The sequence below is a fragment of the Triturus cristatus genome, chromosome 8 (genome assembly GCF_964204655.1).
Source record: "Triturus cristatus chromosome 8, aTriCri1.1, whole genome shotgun sequence".
Classification (NCBI taxonomy): domain Eukaryota; kingdom Metazoa; phylum Chordata; class Amphibia; order Caudata; family Salamandridae; genus Triturus; species Triturus cristatus.
In genome coordinates, this window is record NC_140591.1 from 737364917 (window position 1) to 737375615 (window position 10699).

The window sequence follows — 10699 nt, forward strand, 5'->3', positions numbered from 1 at the left end:
ACGTAAAGGTGACAATGCATTTGTATCATCACCCTGAGAAGGATCATCTTGGAATTGAGCCGAGGGCCTCTGCACTCAAAGCCAGAAACACTCCACTAAAATAAGATTCCTGTTGGTGCCAACAATTCTCCATGTTAATGCTTGTTCTAGGTGAGCAGTGAACCGATTGCAGGGCTCTTTTGAAAGCAAGGTCTGAGAACCAACAGATACATCCACACGCCGATTACTTTAGTATTTTGAGAGAATTCCCTTTCTTGGAACGAGATTGCATGAAATAATCTTCAGGGCTTGGACAATTCCACGGCAAAACGGCACCTATCAACATTGTAGCCAACACAATATAACAACTGTTTCTGCCCGGTTTCGAACCGGGGACCTTTCGCGTGTGAGGCGAACTTGATAACCACTACACTACAGAAACAGATACCTACAGTTGATTTTTCTGTAATGAAACTGCTCCGAACTGGCTATTCCATGGGCCTCTGGCTTTAGATTTCTTTCATGCAACCTGCCCGACATCCCTAGCTGAACGCTCGTACATGCCATGCAAGACCAGATGTTTGGTATTAGCTCAGACTGGGCAGGGCTGAAGCATGAGACTCTAGCAAAGAATTATCCACTACTGCAAAGAAAAAATTGATGTTGGTTTTGAAACGCAAACTTCAAAACAACTTGAAAAGAGTACCAAGAAAAGGGCTCGTCCGGGATTTGAACCTGGAACCTCTCGCACCCAAAGCGAGAATCATACCCCTAGACCAACGAGCCCTCAAAATCCTCTTACCTCTCAAAAGCTAATACCGGCTCTAAGCCCGCAATGAAGATCATGCTGGTATCTTTATGATGCTTGGTCTGTGAATACGCATGAAAGTCAGTCTCAACTTACCCTTTCTCAAACGATAGCACTATCATTTACAAGTGTCTCCTTTTATTCCGTCCCAGCTTTGGACACGTCTTACAGGAAGTCAGCCCTTATTTATATATTTCTTCAGTGGCTGAAGCTTAATGAGAAAGAGTAACAAGTTGTTCATAACAACATAAGAAACACATTGTGCATTTTCTCTCAAATACTCCTTCACTTTGTGCCAAAAGAAATACCAAGGTGAATACCTAGGCCACAGATTCAAGCTAAAGATCTTCCTGCTGAATGCAAGGCGCAATAAAAACTGCATATCGCTGGACTAAAGCATTCCTTGCATAGCCTCTAACATCATAACATAACTGAGCTGCTAGCAGCAAGCTAACCAATACCTTTCTGAAATGAGAATGACATGTGCTTATCTGCTCAATCAGTGCTCAATCAGGCTCGATCAGGCGAGATTTAGAAAAGGTGGAAAGGGTCCAAGTGGATGCCCCTTCCTTTTTAGGGTGGGTCCTGCTGACTATCATAGGATTGCTTGTAAAAGTGGCCAGGGTCAGAGGAAAAGCTGCCAACACTTCTTAGCATTCTCTATAGATGCAGCCATTTTCTGTGACTGTAATTTCGGCCTTTTCCCAGAAGTCTCTATTCTGCCTATGCAAATTAACAAAAGCAGTGCTTATTCCTCACTTGCTCAAATGTCCTTCCTGTCCAGAAAGCTCTGATTAAGCATGCTTATTTTCTTTTTCTGGGATATTTTAAATTGTTTCGCTGTCCAGTCTGTGGCAGTAGAAAGCTGCTTATGATGCCAGGTTTTGATGAATCCCCAAGGTACAAGTACAGAGGAATATATCAGTCTCTAGGATATGGAACTTTTAGCTAACACATCACAATATGTGATGCTTGCCAAGAAAACACTACATTCTGGAGCGCTGATGATCAGAACATTCTGCTCCTGAAGGATAGAAAAGACAGCTTGATTGAAATAAAGTCTGTTTATATTGACGCTCTCTCTCTCCCTATATATACATACATGCATACACACACACACACAGGTATGTCATGCATTTCTTCAGATTTGTTTCAACCATTTACCATTTATTGGAGAATCCCTACTTTTCAAGTGACTGCAAATGAAGTCATCTCTGGCACTTTTTGTGCAAAGTAAGAGACACACATGACACCTTTTTATAAAAGTCATCGGTTTCTTTGTTACTGTGTACTTTCAAAGCATGGGGCTTTCACACGTCAGGTAAACCTGATTACCACTACACAACAAAAGCAGATGCAGCTTTCTTATCTATGTCGTGATAGAACAGTTGTGAATTGAGTAGAAGAAGGGCCCTGATGTGATACTTATTACATGCAGCCTGTAAGATAGTCAAACATGCAGGCTAGGAAGGAAGATGCAAATATCAATGTATTAGAAAAACACCTAAAGGCGTGTGATATGCTTTCATTCATGCATGGCTAGGAAAAATCGCCATACTGTTGCAAACATTCTTACACCACCAACTGGAAATAAATGATTCTGACATTAAACGTAAAGGTGACAATGCATTTGTATCATCACCCTGAGAAGGATCATCTTGGAATTGAGCCGAGGGCCTCTGCACTCAAAGCCAGAAACACTCCACTAAAATAAGATTCCTGTTGGTGCCAACAATTCTCCATGTTAATGCTTGTTCTAGGTGAGCAGTGAACCGATTGCAGGGCTCTTTTGAAAGCAAGGTCTGAGAACCAACAGATACATCCACACGCCGATTACTTTAGTGTTTTGAGAGAATTCCCTTTCTTGGAACGAGATTGTATGAAATAATCTTCAGGGCTTGGACAATTCCATGGCAAAACGGCACCTATCAACATTGTAGCCAACACAATATAACAACTGTTTCAGCCCGGTTTCGAACCGGGGACCTTTCGCGTGTGAGGCGAACTTGATAACCACTACACTACAGAAACAGATACCTGCAGTTGATTTTTCTGTAATGAAACTGCTCCGAACTGGCTATTCCATGGGCCTCTGGCTTTAGATTTCTTTCATGCAACCTGCCCGACATCCCTAGCTGAACGCTCGTACATGCCATGCAAGACCAGATGTTTGGTATTAGCTCAGACTGGGCAGGGCTGAAGCATGAGACTCTAGCAAAGAATTATCCACTACTGCAAAGAAAAAATTGATGTTGGTTTTGAAACGCAAACTTCAAACCAACTTGAAAAGAGTACCAAGAAAAGGGCTCGTCCGGGATTTGAACCCGGGACCTCTCGCACCCAAAGCGAGAATCATACCCCTAGACCAACGAGCCCTCAAAATCCTCTTACCTCTCAAAAGCTAATACCGGCTCTAAGCCCGCAATGAAGATCATGCTGGTATCTTTATGATGCTTGGTCTGTGAATACGCATGAAAGTCAGTCTCAACTTACCCTTTCTCAAACGATAGCACTATCATTTACAAGTGTCTCCTTTTATTCCGTCCCAGCTTTGGACACGTCTTACAGGAAGTCAGCCCTTATTTATATATTTCTGCAGTGGCTGAAGCTTAATGAGAAAGAGTAACAAGTTGTTCATAACAACATAAGAAACACATTGTGCATTTTCTCTCAAATACTCCTTCACTTTGTGCCAAAAGAAATACCAAGGTGAATACCTAGGCCACAGATTCAAGCTAAAGATCTTCCTGGTGAAGGCAAGGCGCAATAAAAACTGCATATCGCTGGACTAAAGCATTCCTTGCATAGCCTCTAACATCATAACATAACTGAGCTGCTAGCAGCAAGCTAACCAATACCTTTCTGAAATGAGAATTACATGTGCTTATCTGCTCAATCAGTGCTCGATCAGGCGAGATTTAGAAAAGGTGGAAAGGGTCCAAGTGGATGCCCCTTCCTTTTTAGGGTGGGTCCTGCTGACTATCATAGGATTGCTTGTAAAAGTGGCCAGGGTCAGAGGAAAAGCTGCCAACACTTCTTAGCGTTCTCTATAGATGCAGCCATTTTCTGTGACTGTAATTTCGGCCTTTTCCCAGAAGTCTCTATTCTGCCTATGCAAATTAACAAAAGCAGTGCTTATTCCTCACTTGCTCAAATGTCCTTCCTGTCCAGAAAGCTCTGATTAAGCATGCTTATTTTCTTTTTCTGGGATATTTTAAATTGTTTCGCTGTCCAGTCTGTGGCAGTAGAAAGCTGCTTATGATGCCAGGTTTTGATGAATCCCCAAGGTACAAGTACAGAGGAATATATCAGTCTCTAGGATATGGAACTTTTAGCTAACACATCACAATATGTGATGCTTGCCAAGAAAACACTACATTCTGGAGCGCTGATGATCAGAACATTCTGCTCCTGAAGGATAGAAAAGACAGCTTGATTGAAATAAAGTCTGTTTATATTGACGCTCTCTCTCTCCCTATATATACATACATGCATACACACACACACACAGGTATGTCATGCATTTCTTCAGATTTGTTTCAACCATTTACCATTTATTGGAGAATCCCTACTTTTCAAGTGACTGCAAATGAAGTCATCTCTGGCACTTTTTGTGCAAAGTAAGAGACACACATGACACCTTTTTATAAAAGTCATCGGTTTCTTTGTTACTGTGTACTTTCAAAGCATGGGGCTTTCACACGTCAGGTAAACCTGATTACCACTACACAACAAAAGCAGATGCAGCTTTCTTATCTATGTCGTGATAGAACAGTTGTGAATTGAGTAGAAGAAGGGCCCTGATGTGATACTTATTACATGCAGCCTGTAAGATAGTCAAACATGCAGGCTAGGAAGGAAGATGCAAATATCAATGTATTAGAAAAACACCTAAAGGCGTGTGATATGCTTTCATTCATGCATGGCTAGGAAAAATCGCCATACTGTTGCAAACATTCTTACACCACCAACTGGAAATAAATGATTCTGACATTAAACGTAAAGGTGACAATGCATTTGTATCATCACCCTGAGAAGGATCATCTTGGAATTGAGCCGAGGGCCTCTGCACTCAAAGCCAGAAACACTCCACTAAAATAAGATTCCTGTTGGTGCCAACAATTCTCCATGTTAATGCTTGTTCTAGGTGAGCAGTGAACCGATTGCAGGGCTCTTTTGAAAGCAAGGTCTGAGAACCAACAGATACATCCACACGCCGATTACTTTAGTGTTTTGAGAGAATTCCCTTTCTTGGAACGAGATTGCATGAAATAATCTTCAGGGCTTGGACAATTCCATGGCAAAACGGCATCTATCAACATTGTAGCCAACACAATATAACAACTGTTTCTGCCCGGTTTCGAACCGGGGACCTTTCGCGTGTGAGGCGAACGTGATAACCACTACACTACAGAAACAGATACCTACAGTTGATTTTTCTGTAATGAAACTGCTCCGAACTGGCTATTCCATGGGCCTCTGGCTTTAGATTTCTTTCATGCAACCTGCCCGACATCCCTAGCTGAACGCTCGTACATGCCATGCAAGACCAGATGTTTGGTATTAGCTCAGACTGGGCAGGGCTGAAGCATGAGACTCTAGCAAAGAATTATCCACTACTGCAAAGAAAAAATTGATGTTGGTTTTGAAACGCAAACTTCAAAACAACTTGAAAAGAGTACCAAGAAAAGGGCTCGTCCGGGATTTGAACCTGGGACCTCTCGCACCCAAAGCGAGAATCATACCCCTAGACCAACGAGCCCTCAAAATCCTCTTACCTCTCAAAAGCTAATACCGGCTCTAAGCCCGCAATGAAGATCATGCTGGTATCTTTATGATGCTTGGTCTGTGAATACGCATGAAAGTCAGTCTCAACTTACCCTTTCTCAAACGATAGCACTATCATTTACAAGTGTCTCCTTTTATTCCGTCCCAGCTTTGGACACGTCTTACAGGAAGTCAGCCCTTATTTAGATATTTCTGCAGTGGCTGAAGCTTAATGAGAAAGAGTAACAAGTTGTTCATAACAACATAAGAAACACATTGTGCATTTTCTCTCAAATACTCCTTCACTTTGTGCCAAAAAAAATACCAAGGTGAATACCTAGGCCACAGATTCAAGCTAAAGATCTTCCTGCTGAATGCAAGGCGCAATAAAAACTGCATATCGCTGGACTAAAGCATTCCTTGCATAGCCTCTAACATCATAACATAACTGAGCTGCTAGCAGCAAGCTAACCAATACCTTTCTGAAATGAGAATGACATGTGCTTATCGGCTCGATCAGGGCTCGATCAGGCGAGATTTAGAAAAGGTGGAAAGGGTCCAAGTGGATGCCCCTTCCTTTTTAGGGTGGGTCCTGCTGACTATCATAGGATTGCTTGTAAAAGTGGCCAGGGTCAGAGGAAAAGCTGCCAACACTTCTTAGCGTTCTCTATAGATGCAGCCATTTTCTGTGACTGTAATTTCGGCCTTTTCCCAGAAGTCTCTATTCTGCCTATGCAAATTAACAAAAGCAGTGCTTATTCCTCACTTGCTCAAATGTCCTTCCTGTCCAGAAAGCTCTGATTAAGCATGCTTATTTTCTTTTTCTGGGATATTTTAAATTGTTTCGCTGTCCAGTCTGTGGCAGTAGAAAGCTGCTTATGATGCCAGGTTTTGATGAATCCCCAAGGTACAAGTACAGAGGAATATATCAGTCTCTAGGATATGGAACTTTTAGCTAACACATCACAATATGTGATGCTTGCCAAGAAAACACTACATTCTGGAGCGCTGATGATCAGAACATTCTGCTCCTGAAGGATAGAAAAGACAGCTTGATTGAAATAAAGTCTGTTTATATTGACGCTCTCTCTCTCCCTATATATACATACATGCATACACACACACACACACAGGTATGTCATGCATTTCTTCAGATTTGTTTCAACTATTTACCATTTATTGGAGAATCCCTACTTTTCAAGTGACTGCAAATGAAGTCATCTCTGGCACTTTTTGTGCAAAGTAAGAGACACACATGACACCTTTTTATAAAAGTCATCGGTTTCTTTGTTACTGTGTACTTTCAAAGCATGGGGCTTTCACACGTCAGGTAAACCTGATTACCACTACACAACAAAAGCAGATGCAGCTTTCTTATCTATGTCGTGATAGAACAGTTGTGAATTGAGTAGAAGAAGGGCCCTGATGTGATACTTATTACATGCAGCCTGTAAGATAGTCAAACATGCAGGCTAGGAAGGAAGATGCAAATATCAATGTATTAGAAAAACACCTAAAGGCGAGTGATATGCTTTCATTCATGCATGGCTAGGAAAAATCGCCATACTGTTGCAAACATTCTTACACCACCAACTGGAAATAAATGATTCTGACATTAAACGTAAAGGTGACAATGCATTTGTATCATCACCCTGAGAAGGATCATCTTGGAATTGAGCCGAGGGCCTCTGCACTCAAAGCCAGAAACACTCCACTAAAATAAGATTCCTGTTGGTGCCAACAATTCTCCATGTTAATGCTTGTTCTAGGTGAGCAGTGAACCGATTGCAGGGCTCTTTTGAAAGCAAGGTCTGAGAACCAACAGATACATCCACACGCCGATTACTTTAGTGTTTTGAGAGAATTCCCTTTCTTGGAACGAGATTGCATGAAATAATCTTCAGGGCTTGGACAATTCCATGGCAAAACGGCACCTATCAACATTGTAGCCAACACAATATAACAACTGTTTCTGCCCGGTTTCGAACCGGGGACCTTTCGCGTGTGAGGCGAACGTGATAACCACTACACTACAGAAACAGATACCTACAGTTGATTTTTCTGTAATGAAACTGCTCCGAACTGGCTATTCCATGGGCCTCTGGCTTTAGATTTCTTTCATGCAACCTGCCCGACATCCCTAGCTGAACGCTCGTACATGCCATGCAAGACCAGATGTTTGGTATTAGCTCAGACTGGGCAGGGCTGAAGCATGAGACTCTAGCAAAGAATTATCCACTACTGCAAAGAAAAAATTGATGTTGGTTTTGAAACGCAAACTTCAAAACAACTTGAAAAGAGTACCAAGAAAAGGGCTCGTCCGGGATTTGAACCTGGGACCTCTCGCACCCAAAGCGAGAATCATACCCCTAGACCAACGAGCCCTCAAAATCCTCTTACCTCTCAAAAGCTAATACCGGCTCTAAGCCCGCAATGAAGATCATGCTGGTATCTTTATGATGCTTGGTCTGTGAATACGCATGAAAGTCAGTCTCAACTTACCCTTTCTCAAACGATAGCACTATCATTTACAAGTGTCTCCTTTTATTCCGTCCCAGCTTTGGACACGTCTTACAGGAAGTCAGCCCTTATTTATATATTTCTGCAGTGGCTGAAGCTTAATGAGAAAGAGTAACAAGTTGTTCATAACAACATAAGAAACACATTGTGCATTTTCTCTCAAATACTCCTTCACTTTGTGCCCAAAAAAATACCAAGGTGAATACCTAGGCCACAGATTCAAGCTAAAGATCTTCCTGCTGAATGCAAGGCGCAATAAAAACTGCATATCGCTGGACTAAAGCATTCCTTGCATAGCCTCTAACATCATAACATAACTGAGCTGCTAGCAGCAAGCTAACCAATACCTTTCTGAAATGAGAATGACATGTGCTTATCGGCTCGATCAGGGCTCGATCAGGCGAGATTTAGAAAAGGTGGAAAGGGTCCAAGTGGATGCCCCTTCCTTTTTAGGGTGGGTCCTGCTGACTATCATAGGATTGCTTGTAAAAGTGGCCAGGGTCAGAGGAAAAGCTGCCAACACTTCTTAGCGTTCTCTATAGATGCAGCCATTTTCTGTGACTGTAATTTCGGCCTTTTCCCAGAAGTCTCTATTCTGCCTATGCAAATTAACAAAAGCAGTGCTTATTCCTCACTTGCTCAAAGGTCCTTCCTGTCCAGAAAGCTCTGATTAAGCATGCTTATTTTCTTTTTCTGGGATATTTTAAATTGTTTCGCTGTCCAGTCTGTGGCAGTAGAAAGCTGCTTATGATGCCAGGTTTTGATGAATCCCCAAGGTACAAGTACAGAGGAATATATCAGTCTCTAGGATATGGAACTTTTAGCTAACACATCACAATATGTGATGCTTGCCAAGAAAACACTACATTCTGGAGCGCTGATGATCAGAACATTCTGCTCCTGAAGGATAGAAAAGACAGCTTGATTGAAATAAAGTCTGTTTATATTGACGCTCTCTCTCTCCCTATATATACATACATGCATACACACACACACACAGGTATGTCATGCATTTCTTCAGATTTGTTTCAACCATTTACCATTTATTGGAGAATCCCTACTTTTCAAGTGACTGCAAATGAAGTCATCTCTGGCACTTTTTGTGCAAAGTAAGAGACACACATGACACCTTATTATAAAAGTCATCGGTTTCTTTGTTACTGTGTACTTTCAAAGCATGGGGCTTTCACACGTCAGGTAAACCTGATTACCACTACACAACAAAAGCAGATGCAGCTTTCTTATCTATGTCGTGATAGAACAGTTGTGAATTGAGTAGAAGAAGGGCCCTGATGTGATACTTATTACATGCAGCCTGTAAGATAGTCAAACATGCAGGCTAGGAAGGAAGATGCAAATATCAATGTATTAGAAAAACACCTAAAGGCGAGTGATATGCTTTCATTCATGCATGGCTAGGAAAAATCGCCATACTGTTGCAAACATTCTTACACCACCAACTGGAAATAAATGATTCTGACATTAAACGTAAAGGTGAGAATGCATTTGTATCATCACCTTGAGAAGGATCATCTTGGAATTGAGCCGAGGGCCTCTGCACTCAAAGCCAGAAACACTCCACTAAAATAAGATTCCTGTTGGTGCCAACAATTCTCCATGTTAATGCTTGTTCTAGGTGAGCAGTGAACCGATTGCAGGGCTCTTTTGAAAGCAAGGTCTGAGAACCAACAGATACATCCACACGCCGATTACTTTAGTGTTTTGAGAGAATTCCCTTTCTTGGAACGAGATTGTATGAAATAATCTTCAGGGCTTGGACAATTCCATGGCAAAACAGCACCTATCAACATTGTAGCCAACACAATATAACAACTGTTTCAGCCCGGTTTCGAACCGGGGACCTTTCGCGTGTGAGGCGAACTTGATAACCACTACACTACAGAAACAGATACCTGCAGTTGATTTTTCTGTAATGAAACTGCTCCTAACTGGCTATTCCATGGGCCTCTGGCTTTAGATTTCTTTCATGCAACCTGCCCGACATCCCTAGCTGAACGCTCGTACATGCCATGCAAGACCAGATGTTTGGTATTAGCTCAGACTGGGCAGGGCTGAAGCATGAGACTCTAGCAAAGAATTATCCACTACTGCAAAGAAAAAATTGATGTTGGTTTTGAAACGCAAACTTCAAACCAACTTGAAAAGAGTACCAAGAAAAGGGCTCGTCCGGGATTTGAACCCGGGACCTCTCGCACCCAAAGCGAGAATCATACCCCTAGACCAACGAGCCCTCAAAATCCTCTTACCTCTCAAAAGCTAATACCGGCTCTAAGCCCGCAATGAAGATCATGCTGGTATCTTTATGATGCTTGGTCTGTGAATACGCATGAAAGTCAGTCTCAACTTACCCTTTCTCAAACGATAGCACTATCATTTACAAGTGTCTCCTTTTATTCCGTCCCAGCTTTGGACACGTCTTACAGGAAGTCAGCCCTTATTTATATATTTCTGCAGTGGCTGAAGCTTAATGAGAAAGAGTAACAAGTTGTTCATAACAACATAAGAAACACATTGTGCATTTTCTCTCAAATACTCCTTCACTTTGTGCCAAAAGAAATACCAAGGTGAATACCTAGGCCACAGATTCAAGCTAAAGATCTTCCT

At 42.0% G+C, this 10699-nt stretch overlaps 4 non-coding genes across 4 annotated transcripts; all 4 read right to left on the reverse strand.

The window, feature by feature from the left end:
* Nucleotides 1–3090: 3090 nt before the first annotated feature.
* Nucleotides 3091–3162, reverse strand: TRNAP-UGG (transfer RNA proline (anticodon UGG)). Its single transcript has one exon. It is a non-coding gene; the product is annotated as a tRNA-Pro (tRNA).
* Nucleotides 3163–5132: 1970 nt separating this feature from the next.
* Nucleotides 5133–5205, reverse strand: TRNAV-CAC (transfer RNA valine (anticodon CAC)). Its single transcript has one exon. It is a non-coding gene; the product is annotated as a tRNA-Val (tRNA).
* A 2316-nt stretch (nucleotides 5206–7521) lies between these two features.
* On the reverse strand, nucleotides 7522–7594 carry TRNAV-CAC (transfer RNA valine (anticodon CAC)). The gene has a single exon. It is a non-coding gene; the product is annotated as a tRNA-Val (tRNA).
* A 2659-nt stretch (nucleotides 7595–10253) lies between these two features.
* On the reverse strand, nucleotides 10254–10325 carry TRNAP-UGG (transfer RNA proline (anticodon UGG)). Its single transcript has one exon. It is a non-coding gene; the product is annotated as a tRNA-Pro (tRNA).
* Nucleotides 10326–10699: the final 374 nt, after the last annotated feature.